Source organism: Strigops habroptila, chromosome 5 (genome assembly GCF_004027225.2).
Source record: "Strigops habroptila isolate Jane chromosome 5, bStrHab1.2.pri, whole genome shotgun sequence".
Taxonomy (NCBI): Eukaryota; Metazoa; Chordata; class Aves; order Psittaciformes; family Psittacidae; genus Strigops; species Strigops habroptila.
In genome coordinates, this window is record NC_044281.2 from 47,831,303 (window position 1) to 47,844,874 (window position 13,572).

General features: G+C 38.7%; 1 pseudogene; it reads left to right on the plus strand.

Annotated features, from left to right (window-relative positions):
- The first annotated feature begins 7,560 nt into the window (after positions 1 to 7,560).
- LOC115608270 overlaps positions 7,561 to 13,572 on the plus strand; it is a 194,036-nt pseudogene continuing 188,024 nt past the window's right edge.

Below are 13,572 nucleotides of genomic sequence, written 5' to 3' on the forward strand. Positions count from 1 at the left end.
TTTACCCATCTCAAAAGATGAAAACGTGGAATTTCCAAAATGTCTGGTTGAGAATACTGAATGCAGGAAGCCTTGTAGAAAAGAAGTTACTGGACTGGCTATAAATTGGCCCTTAGCTTCTGTGAGGTCTTTCTGAGCTCTATTGGAAACTTGATTTTCCCATGGGGTGATGTGTAGGAATCCACTGAAAGGATGGAGTAAATATATCTGAGAGAATCCAGACTTGTATTTCCAACATTTCTCTAGTTTCAGTTACAGGCACTTAGAGGTTTATGACAATATTAGCCATAAAAAAGCTGAGATTTTGAAAAAATGGTTTTTCAAAGAGATAAATGAGAGTGTCCCATCCATGGCTGGAAGTTCACTGTTTATGACCTGTATTTCAGCAGCTCCTGTTCCACCATCTAAGGCACCACTAACCACCAACACATGATATTCCCACATACCTCTTCTAGTATAAATAGTTGATAATTATTGTTTAATACAGAAAAGAGAACCTCATGTGATGTACCACTACCCTTGTCTCCTTGAAATTTATGTATTCTGTAAAATCCCTAGCAGAATAATTTTTTTTTGGGGGGGGAGGGGGCGGAGCGAAAGAGAAACACAAGGAGCAGCAGGTCCCTATGGATGATGGTTGAGGTGCCATGGCTGATTTATGAGTCTGGAAAATATTTGCTACACCCATATTATACTTGTTCTGGGGATAAAGAGGATTTAATTTAGTAGTACTATTAATCTGTTACCTTTCAATGCAGTAAATTCACTAAATTCACTAAAAAAAGCAATTCAGCTTCGTGGTGGTGGCATTGTAATATATAATTTATCATTTACTGTATGCAAGTACCAATAGCACAAACATTTAAAATCATCAACAGAAGTGTAAAGAGATGAAAGAAAAATGTTTCAGAATAAATCTCTGTCTTCTTCAAAGCAACCTACTCTGTGATAAGGTTATAAAGTGAAACATATGTTACCGGCAACTTGAAATAAAATTCTTATTTGATCCATTGCAAAGGTTTAAACAAAACTGTTAAAACTCATTTCCTATTTATGTATGAGACTGATGTCAGGAAGAAAAGGGGGAATTTTAAAATTAAAAAGAAAAAAAAGTGGACTGGTGTGTCTTGGTTTCCCTTACAGTGATGCAGTGAGGCTTCTCCAGGGAATTTGTCAGGGACCCTAAAGTTATATACTATGGGGAGCGTCCCATGGAGCAGTCTAACTGTGCTTATTAAATCTGCAGGAATGCCTGTCTCTGAAAACTGACGTTTAGAGTTAATCTGATAGTGATAAATGCCACATTAATCTTCGATTAACCTATTATCTGAGAAAAGAAATAATATTTGTAATATTTTTCTTTCTTGAATGAATGTAGAAAGGCAATTGAATCAAGTTAAGGGAGTGATCTATGCTGTATCACTTGCTTTGCCACTTATTTTGGTTCATCACTAGTTAGTCATATTTTACATTTTGATACCATTTATATCGTATTTTCGGTACAGCTGTTATGTTTTTTTATTTACTTCTAGCATCCCTTGCTTGTTCAGCAGTCCAAAAGCCTTGAAGAGGCAATATCTGTGTTGAAGAAGTAGAAGCAACTATCAGGTTCATTCGAGAGGTTCCCTGCCTAGGCCACTTGCAGTAATACAGCTTGCTTTGACCACAATACCTGCTCACATAGACTCTCCTGCAAGATCAAATTGTAATGGACAAGAATGAAAAGGAGGATGAAAGAAGAAATGTCAGATATGTGGATAGTCAGTTTTAATGCTGGTTGTACACTGTTTTTAATCCAAGCCAAATTCCCACCTTTTGTTATTAAACTTGGTGGGTTTGCTTTGATTCTCATTATTACTCCTGGCTGGAAGATCTGGACAAGGATTGACCCTGCACTGATTGCCCTTTACAATTTTAATTTCTTCAAAAAGAAAAGTTCCGGAAAAACACTGAATGAAATGGTTCAAAGTAGGAGGAACACCTTTCCACTTCTTGCTTTTCCACTGCTAATACTGATTAAAATCTGTGAAATGCCTTTTTTGCTGTCATTTCGAAGGAAACTGTTTCCTAAATGGAAAGTTCACTCAATGAGAAAATTCAGTCTGCAATTTTTCTGAGCAATAGTGATTTTTATATTGGTGTTATGTGTCCAAAATTAAGGCTATGAGTAGCCATGTTTCTTACTCTTTCCTTTTACTATCCAGTCAAGATAACTCAAGACTTAGGGAGAACAAGCAAAGAAGTTTTTCAGAAAAAGTCCATTTCCTTTTCCCTACTATATCCTCTGTTATTGGACTGAGCCACCAATGTGAAAGTGTTTTGACACTTTCCATTCCATTAAAGCATTGTGATACTTTCATACTTACCAATGTTAATTTTGAAGAACAGTCAAAACGCAGGGGTTTTTTTAAATCAAGTAATCCATTTCACCCAGGTTGCACAATAAATTATGTTCACAGAAGCTGGAGCAGTTTCTGGTGGAAGACAGGACCACGACTGATTCAGGCACCAGGTCACCTCACAAAAAATTAAAGGATCTAAGGACAAAAAAGGTTTCTGAAAAATTTATCTCCCTCCTACTTATTTGTGGAAATCATATACTTTTCTAAAAATGGATTCTGATGAGAAATCCCCAGCCAGTTCCAGTATATACTGTTTGGACATAGGTGTCATCTTTTTATAAGTATTTGCTAATTGCCAATCTTTTCACACAGAAAAGTAATTTTTGGGTTTGAGCTGTTGAGCAATGACAACCATTCTCTTCAACATGTCTTAGGGCACTCTGGAGAAGAAGTAAATTACAGATGTGATTTGTATTGACATCTCTGCAATAGTTTGCTGTTATCCAATAAAGAAAAGAACTTGTACAAAGAATGCACGTCAGTCATGACTGTGCCCCAGCACACATGAGTTCACAGGGTGCTTGGCTCACGTATAGCTCTCCTGCCTTGGCAGAGGTTTCCACTCAAGAACGGCACTGATGGTGCATGCTGCAAATTTAGTAAGGCGCACTGCACACAGCTAAAGTTCAGATGGGCAGGGCAAGATGTGGCAAAACAGTCAAGACAGCAAAACAGTCATTCATCCCCCTGCACACTCAGAGCTGTGGGTGCACCACATCAAGTCAGGGTGCACCACATCCAACTTTGAGCCATACCAAGGGGCAGCATAATTACAAGGAACTGATTTAATTTCTCTAGTAGGTTCACTAACACTGTCTCAGAGCCCAAGCACTCATGCGCTGTATACCCTTAAACAACCTGGAGATAATGAATAGGTTTCTTCACTTTATCTCTGCTTTGGAGTTTCAATGCCCATAATTAGGCTCACTGGCTAATGAGAGCTAATACACTGAAAGCTATCAGAGTTCTCCCACAAGGGAATTAAAACCTGAAAAATAAACACGCCAAATGATTGAATGTACAAATCACTCTCCATTCCCCTAGAGCAGGAGTGACTATGCTTTCATATAAGGAATGAGTCAGGATTAAAGGGAAGGCAGGGACAGGTGACATTGTAGTAGATTTATAAGCTCTCATTTGGTTCCTCATCCATCCCCAGGCAGAGCTCCATGCACTCCGGGTCGTCATTGACATAGAGGGAGACACCCCTTCCTTGTCTTCCCTGCCTTTCCCTCCTGAAGAGCCTGTATCCTTCCATTCCATCACTCCAGTCATAGGAGACATCCCACCATGTCTCTGTGATGCCAATAAGTTCATAGTCCTGCAGGCGTGTGTACTTCTCATATAATTTTCCGAAGAGCCAGAAATGCTGTGTTCTGTACACTAGAACACAAAACAGATGAATAAACAAACTCTAATCACTGTGTGACCACTGTCTATTTTCCAAAACCAGGCATAAACTGAGATGAAGTTCTTCCCATTTAATGTAACTCAACTGAGTAGTCTTGAAACGAGAGTGGTAAAATAAAGTAGGTTTTTTGGCTAACAAGGTGTATGAATGCAAACACACTTTGATTATAGTAAGTGTGTTTGGCATGTCTCTAAAATATACGGACAGAGATGACTAAAAAAATAAAAGCCAGCATCAGAGAGAGAGAATCCCGGGCCTGAACTCCTCCTCAACCCTTTTAAGAAAATCCTTGTGGGAGATGCCTAGGACTCAGCTAAAATCCATTATAACAACCTTCCCACTTTCTCGGATTCTACAGAAAGGATTGGTAGATGTGGACACAGCTACCCCCTATCAACAGATTGCCCTGGAAGCATGACACATTTATTCCTTGTCACTGGACTTGGCAAGTTATTTTCGATCAGATAAAACAAGGGGGGGGGGGGAAGAACAGAGGAGGGTTTTGGCACATGTAAATGTGTAAATTCAGACTCGCAAAATTTTATACTATTTAGTGAAGACATCTTCTCCCTCTGAAGGACTCTGTACTACTAGGAAAGTGTGTACAGGCAGGGTCATGATCTCTATGTCATCCGTGAATAACAAATCTCTTCTCTACTTGGAAAGCCACTCCAAGATATAGCCTCATAGCAAGGGTGTTCCTTGCAGGAAGCAGAAGGAAATATACCTGGACTGTAATTTTTAGATCAGTTTCTAATGAGTGCATCAGAGCTTAAAAGGATTGTACAACTTCTTGCTGGCTCAGGAAGGAAAGAAGAAGAACATGGTATACCCTTCTCCTTCCTGGGGACATCAAGGTAGACGGACACTTCCACATCACCTTCAGAAGATACCTGAGTAATGGATTCGTCTCTCAAAACTTCACTATATCCCAGGACTTCTGCATGCAACTCTTAAACCTCCTACACTGACTCAGAAGACTAAGCATTTCATGCTTGGAACAAAGTGTCAAAAAGTCAAGTCTTTGGAGGCCTTCAAGGTACTTGCATTTTTATCATGATGTTATCATTCAGTCCCATCCTGAGGTTTGGTTCTGCGTCTGAAGTAAAAAGCAAAGGTTGTTCTTAAAACTCTTCCCACAGCCTTCCTCCTACTTCTGCTTACCTCCCTCTGGGCTGTCCATTCCTCTCCGCTACAAGTCAGCACAGCTTTTCCAGCCCATCACCAGCATTGCAGCACCAACTTGCCAAGTGGGATATTTCAGGCAAACACTGTTTCTCATAAAGTGATGATCTCTGACTACCTAACACACATAGCCATCAAACAATTTTTGGCCAAGTCTGAAATGCTGCTGCCAACTTCCAGCTGTTGCCTTTTGACTTATTTTAACTCACCATATCCATCCCTACCATTGAAAATTAATTTAATACAAGATGGCCTGGTGTTAGGCCTCCAGTGTTGTGTAGTCTTTTTGTACAGACAGTGAAGCTAATTGTTTCAAGTGTTCACTACCCACACTTGACTACACCAAACTTCCAGGGAGTTTCAGGTTCTCCTTTTACTGAGGTTAATGGTGTTGAAACCGTGGGAGTATTTTCCAGTATTTTTATGCAGGTTCTACATGATTTTAATTTCTCATGATTTTTTAGATTAATGTTTGGAGGGAGAAGGTATTGCTCTCTGTTCTTCTGACATCAGTAAGGTTTTGCCTTAGGCTGGGAGAATATGGGGAAATGGGGAATATTTGCACCTCATTGTCTGACCTGGAGCTGTTTGTCCTCCCAATATGAAGGGAGCCATATCCAACCCAAGGAAACTCTTGGGCTGAGATGATATGAAGCTTCATTTCATCTTTACCAGGAGTAACCATCTTCAAAGGCTCCCCCTGATTACAACCTGCTTAGAGAGACAATAGGTAAGGGGATAAGCAAATCTGCAAAATTGTCCCTATCCTCCTGTTGCCCTAAACACCTTCCACTTACATTTTTTTGCCTGGTTACTTATGCTTTCAGTATCCAAAAGACCAACAAAAGCTGGATTGTTTGTGGAAAGCTCTCTTGCTTTATTATAAACTGTTTTTGGTTGCCGATATTTTGGTAAGGATAAATCTCAAACCACAACAGATTTCAGTCTTTTTTATGTTAAACATTGAAGCTGTGCCTTTTAGGCTAAAACCTAGAGTCAAAGAAGACTAGGCTCCTATCAGTGTGTAGATACTGCCACAAATACATTCAAGCATTAACTGAGAAAGCCACATAAAGGTAGAAATTGTGTCCTGTTTAACATAAACTGAATTTTGTCATTTGTCATACATTTGTACTCCAGAAATGGATGGAGATCTCTCAGGAAAAAAATATATCAAAAATATTGGGCTTGGAGTCTTAATGATTTTGAAAGGATATAATCTAAACATCAGCAAAACCAATGGAAAGACTCCCAAAGACTCTCAAAGGGCTACAGGTCAGGCCTATGAGATAGCTAATCCAATGAGACTACTAAAAGCAGTGATTTTGCAACATTGAAATCTAAAATCAAAATCAAGAAAAAAGTTCTAGAAGTTTCTTCTTAAATAGCTTACATGTCCCTCAAGGAATCCAGTGGTATAACTCCTCAAGGGATGTAGTTATGCCAAAGAACAACATTTGAAACTCCTTGGCTGTACTGCAGAACATTTTTAATGGTTTTGTTTATGCTTTGAGATGAAATGTTCCTCACAGTGATTTGCATGGAATGTTTACAGAGTTGTGTATTACACTGTTATCAGATAATTCACAATATCCTCACTTAAACAAGCAGACACAAAATAATCAAACTTGACAAGTCAAAGAAAAGAAGTGCTGGCAGCTATGGAAAACACTGAACAGTCAGTGGGGACACATTAATTTCCAAATAAAATGCCATGAATATCAGAGTATAGCATACGATTTAATAGCAAATTCTTCATATTGTGCATTAAGCTGGCAATATACATTGTCATACAATAAACTATGTTCACACCTACTAGAAGTAGCACAAAGGACCCACATGGTAGCAACAGTGCAATTTCCAATGAGACTAAACTTTAGAAAAATGTGATTGAGCAACATGAGTGCTAGAATTCTTTCACTGCTGCTTGCTTCTGTTTTCTATTTCTGTTGCTATTGCTGGTGAGCAGACCTTCTGAAATGAACATCTCATTTTCAGGGTCGGTTGGCAGAGCAAATGCTGCTGCACTTTATTTCAGCAGCAAAGGACTGTTCTCTAAAACGTCAGACAATGACCAAGATAGAAACCTTCAGGTGCTGTTTGCGCTGCACAGACCACTTCTGTATCAGTTTTGCATACATGTAACCTCCAGGAATCTGAAGCAAAAAACAATTTGCAAGCTTATATTTTTGCATTTTTTAAACCCCTCTCACATAAACATGATGTCAGATATGACTGCAATATTCCGAAGTTAGTGTTGACTGCTTTAAAATCCTCATGAGCAGGCATGCCTGGTTTAGCAGCCTAATTTCTTTCGGATTCCCTCTGACCACCGATGCCGTGGGTACATGATGTCCTCACCCTCCGCATGTGCGCGGGTGTGTTACTGGTGTGTAAATCAGAGCAGCTGCAGCTAAAGCAGCTGCAAGGACACATGCTCTCTGGTGATCTGCTTGGCGGACGGGGAAGTCGGAGCGGGGACAGACAAGTGTGGTTTGAGTATAGCTGGAGGGCTTCTCTCTTGGAAATTGTGCGCTTAATGACACATTAAATCCCCTCCAAGAGAGTGGATTGCAAGGAATGAAAGGAAGAAAGAAAAAAAAAAAAAGAAATGTGCAGGCAAGGCTGATGGCTTTTCCTGCAAAGTTTAGGACTTCAAAAATTAACTTCTAAGCAACATCAGATGCATGGATAAAACCTATCCTGGACAATATGCACCAGCCCTTTCCTTCCCATCAGCATCTCCAACTTGTTGGTTACCTCTGTTGGATTTCCTTGTTGGCCATTAGCACTGAGTCAGCTCCATTAGGTAAGGATTTTGTACTTTTTAATTATTTGATAGTTATTTCGGGGATAGAGTTCATGTGTATTTTAAACTGAGATGATCTTGTTTACATTTACTTTTAAATGTGGGTTAGAGTGATAAAGGGCTATTATTAGAAAGACTCTCCAATATAGAATGGAAGTAATGTTAAAATAAACAACTAAGGTAACGAAGAAGGTCACAGTGATAACCAAGCATGCTTACAGCACACAGTGATTATTATCCATTAGAGGATTTTTTTTTCCTTTTTTTATAATAAAGAAATTACTTAGAACATTTTCCCATAAATGGAATATACAAAATTAAACATAAAAGGAGAAAAGTCTTTAAAATAAGAATCTATTCCTCTAAGGAAAGAAGTATAAGCATGGTATATCACAGCAGCATGATAGATTAGTTAATTACACATATAATAATACACAGCTATACAGTCTCTGGCAATAAAAAGTTCATGAATAATTTTTCTAGTACTGTATGCATTAAATGTAAGGCTTGTTTCAGTCTAGCACAGAGTTCGAAGAGGACATAGATTTTACATATGTAGCTTGTTTATACAGCTTTATTAATCTACTGCAGGAATACATTGAAAATCATTAGTAAACTAGTAAAATAATAGACATTATTCAACTAGTAAAACCAGACTTAATAAAAAACGAAAAAGAAAACATGAGAAAAGCCGTGGGATGAAAGAATAGTGCTGTGAGTGATTATGGATACAGCTCTGGCAAACTCTGTAGAGGCACTCCCCCTTTAACAGCAATACATTGCAATATTTTACAAAATTTAATTCCAGTAGAGTTTCTTAGAGTCTTAAAAGTGGTTGTCAACCAGCACTCATTAGCTCTATGAAGATAAAACAATTTAAAGCACTCTTCACTTCAATATCAAAGGGTCACCTAGAAAGTTTTGCAGGACTAAACACAAAGCAAATGACCTATCGCCTTTATCTTCAAAAAATACCTTTAATTTCCAAAACCTTTTGAAGAGTTGCCAGTTTTATGGAGTGTAGCAGCTACTTATCTGATAGAACAAGCTTTTCATCAAGGGGAAATGACCTTTTAACTCCAGTAACTAAGTAACTGTATTTTCCATTGTATTTTTGTTCCTGACGGTACTATGTATAGGCATTCTTGTTAAGCTGGGAACACAAAATAAGAATTAAGAAATAGCTTGCTGTCTCTTAGGTGATGCAAAAGGATTCATAAGGCTGGGGTTTTGTTTGGGGTTTGGTTTTTTTTTTTTTTTGCCTTTATTTTTTGATAATGTGAACTTGAAGTAAATGAAACTGCTCAAATAAAGTTTAATTCTGACAGATTGCGTTGTGACATTATAAATTTATTAACAGAGCCATATGCTGTTTACTTTTGTACTCTTAACAAACTTACTAACCCAATAAGAATTTAATCACGAACAAGGAATGTCTGACCAAACAGCTTTTTGCAGATGCCTTGTTAAGAAGGAGAAGATGAGAAAGAAGAAATTTATAATCTTTTGCAGTCTTATTTTAGGGAATGAAGCTTCTAATGACTGAAGATATTTTCATTATTTGGGGGTTTTACATCATTTCCTGTGACTGAGAAACATGAAAGAGTTATCAGTAACGTTTGTAGCTGCTGTCTTGTAGAAGGTTAAGTAAAGCATCAGGGAAAAAAACAACTCAGTGAATCATAGATGTGGGAGGGCTGAAACAACACAGAGCTTGTCAGACTTTTCTCAGATGAATTTCTGTAAACGAGTCAATCAAAAGAAAAAGACAATAGATTTTTTACAGAAGTATTTTAGACAAAAGTATTTATCTTAAAAAAGATAGTTGCTTGAAACATCACCTTCAAGATGGAATGGCTCCCCATCTCCTCTGGAGCCTTTTCACCACATACAATTGAAAAAGCTTTTCATTTGGATATGAGCTTCTTGCAAAGGCACCAACCTTCCTTGAAGCTCATGAAATCCAGTGGAGCTTCACTGCAAGGTGTTACATATATAGTAAAATGAGATATAATGAATTGCTTGCATGTTCACTGCACTGGATTTTCCTCAAATCTGAAACACATAAGAAAAAATTTGAGCATATCCTGGGGTGAAGAAGAGAAGATGGTGTCAGGGGAAGACAGGTGCCTACAGCCAGCAGGAAAAGACAGTTCATTCTCAAATGATCCAAATGGTCTACTTTGATTTAAGAAAGTAAATGAGAATAGTCTATCATAGCAAAAATTATTCAATATATCTTGCCATTTTATAAATCCTGGTCTTGCTTTCACTATGTAATCTCTTTTGTGTGCTTGTGCTACACGCAAGCAACCCACAATCTCAATCAGAGCTTCTGCTGTAAAATCCAAATGCCTTGGAATGTCCATGATTAAGCAAAAATCTACTGGAGCTGAGAAAACATTTCCCCATGAGTATTTCAAAAAGAGTAATTCAAAATATTCAGGACCTTTCCCACTTCCCTGCTTCATGTATCTACCACTGATGACAAGCCCTCCCTTGGTCAGACCTCAGACATGACACCCAGGTCCCCAGGAACCCCCTGGCACCCCAGGACTCTTGTCACCCTCTGGGTTCCCCACACACAGGAAGGGTGCAAACACCCACACAGGGAAGCCCCAGGGTATCTGGTCTGGAAACAGCTTGCAGGGATCAAGCTCTTGGGCTTGGGTTGGGTCACAGAGATTCCTGTGACTTTAGAAATTACACTGAGTTTATGCTGGCTCCACATCTCTGTTCTACGGAAAGCACAACAGACATTTCTAGCACTGCGCAAATAAAAAATACCATGCTGAATGCTTTCCCACAGAAGTAAAACCAACACTCCCCGGCTATGGCAAGTAGGCAGAAACAGCTCCCAAAGGGAGAAGCACAGCTTTTGCGACATATTTCTCTACCAATATTGTCTTTAATTATCAAAAGCTGTTTACAGGTTAGCATTTTATTTCCCTCTTATTTACATTTTTGTCAAAATCAAGTAACTCTATTGGCCTCATTGTCTGGAATTAAACCAGTTTGTATTGTTTGAACAACAAGTGAAATCTGATTTCCTCTGATTTTGTGCAGTCAAAGCAAAGCTAGTAGCAGGGGTTGTACAATTATCTCTGTTTGCTGATAACTTTTTTGTTGCAGTCCTTTTTATCTTAAAGACCACAGGCTTATGTACTGCAGGGATATTTCTTTCATAAGGAAGGCAAAGTTGGGTGGCTATTGCAGTCTGTGTGTGAGGGAACTGAATACGCTTGTGACTTTCCTGAGCAGTATCAATATGTCAGTACTGGATTTTTGGACTTTGAAACTTAGTAGGGAAATAATTTTTAGCATTTGCCTTTAAATCTTCTGATGAAAATTAATTATTGTTTTCAAAGTTATACAGCTTACAAAATATGTTTAGTGTGAGAGGGCTGCCTTTCTACTGCGTCTCTGAAGGGTTTGCCTATTTCCAGTTGACCTGCCCAGTGTATACAGTGTTGTCCTTTTTAAACTCCTTAACAGCTACTTATTAGTCTGTGCTGTACTAAAATTGAGGATCCTTTTCTTAGACACTGTTCATAACAGTATATACAGGATATTCATGGCCAAAATATTTGCTTTAAAGGTCCAGTTCTTCAAAGTTACTTTGTCTACAAATGCCAAATCCGAAGTAGTATTGTATACCTCTAAGTTCCTTTGCAATCGATAGGAGCTGCAAGTAGTCAACACAAATCAGTGTTTGCTCCTAAATTGACAAGACAAATTGCTGCAGAGAGGAAGCATCATCATTCTGTTTTACTGATGGAATGGAAACGTGAAGTGGCTCAAGGTCATGCAGAAAATGTTTTGGTGGATCTGGGATCTGTACCGAGACCTCGTGGGTCACAATCCAACCCCAATAACTGCAGTACAACTCATCATTGGAACAAAAGCCAATATAGTAAATAGAAGTGCAATAAAAATGCTAAATCTTTCTCCATCTTCCTTGTAAACTCTGAAGTCAAATTCTGAAGCTACACACACAGACTCAAGTGGACACAAGGTATTGTTGGTGGGATTTAGACTACTTGTATTTTAGATGAGCAATACTTGAAATCTCACACAAATCCCCTTTGATTTCAATCAGGGAAGTATCCATTCACTTCCAAAATGTTACACCTTCCTTATCATAAAAATACAGGTGAAGAGAAGAAGGATAAGTCTTTCCTGCACTAACTTCATTAGGGACAGAATTTCTTTTCTGCTTGCTCCTTCTTCCCAGACCACTTCTGTAGCCTAATAAAATGTTTCTGGCTTTGGAAATCGCTCTTTCATTACAGTATATTTCCATCCCCCCCCCCCCCCCTTTTTTTTGTGTGTGTGTGACATAGGCTTGGTGCTTCAAAAGTCTGAAAATATTGTGAGAAGTACCATTTTGTTTATTTTTTCAATGGTTTATACTGTACCTCTTTGAATAGTTGGGAAAATTTCTCAAGGCAGCCAGATTACTGGTTTGTCTGATTTTATCTACAGATTTGTTTCCTTGGACAGGTGCAGGTTTTTTCTGACTTCTTGGCTACTTTCTTCCTGGATTAAGCATTTTTCTTGACACCTCACAGGTGGAGATTTAGTGTTATACATTGCTGATGCCCAATCCACTACAAGAATGGATGTTGCCTTTAATGTTTGGTTGGCAGGATATACTGCTTATTTCATGATTTTTAAGTTTTCTTCAAAGTAATGCATTTTACTTTCGGTTACGATGTTTATTAATTTCATTGTGGCAGCTACACTACGTGTTTTGCCCTCAGCAGAAGAGCTGTTGGAGCAAGTCCAGAGGAGGGCCACAAGGATGATGAGGGGGCTGGAGCACCTCCCATATGAAGACAGGTTGAGAAAGTTGCGGCTGTTCAACCTGGAGAAGAGAAGGCTAAGTGGAGACCTCATAGCAGCCTTCCAGTATCTGAAGAAGGCCTACCAGGATGCTGGAGAGGGACTCCTCATCAGGGACTGTAGTGACAGGAGAAGGGGAAATGGGTTTAAACTTAAACAGAGGAAATTCAGGTTAGATATAAGGAAGAAGTTCTTTACTGTGCGAGTGGTGAGGCACTGGAAGAGGCTGCCCAGAGAAGTAGTAAATACTCCATCCCTGGCAGTGTTCAAGGCCAGGCTGGAGAAAGCCTTGGGCAACATAGTCTAGGGTGAGATGTCCCTGCCCATGGCAGGGGGATTGGAACTAGATGATCTTAAGGTCCTTTCCAACCTAAACCATTCTATGATTCTGTGACTCTATAAATCTGAAAAAAGTGGATTAGTTTGAAGAATATTTTTTTATCTGAATTTGAAACACCAGTAAACGCATGTGTTATTGCATGCAGTTGTTTGTACAGCTTTTCTGGAAAGAGTTTGGTGTGTTAAGCTCTTAGGAGATTTACTTAATGAATATATGTACTCATTTGCTTCTTTTTGACACATATTATTTTGATTATTCTGACATCTATTACTTTGATTGCTGTGTTCACACTGCATGGCATCCACAGAGAGCCGCAAGGGAATAGTCTACATATTGAAAGAAAAAAAATTGATTGTCTAATATAGTTGAAGGATTGTAGTAGTATGCTCTGCTCATTTTGCTGGTTTTATATTAATTCATCTATTGAGAGCGAGTTTATCTTATTCCTGCATTTTGTTCACAAAGCAGCTTCCGTGAGCTGGATAGCAATTTATCCGCATACCACAATAATGTAATGCCTCTTGTGTGGTAGCTGGAGCATTTTACAGTTCAACTGTCCTTTGACAGGTTTGTATGTTGA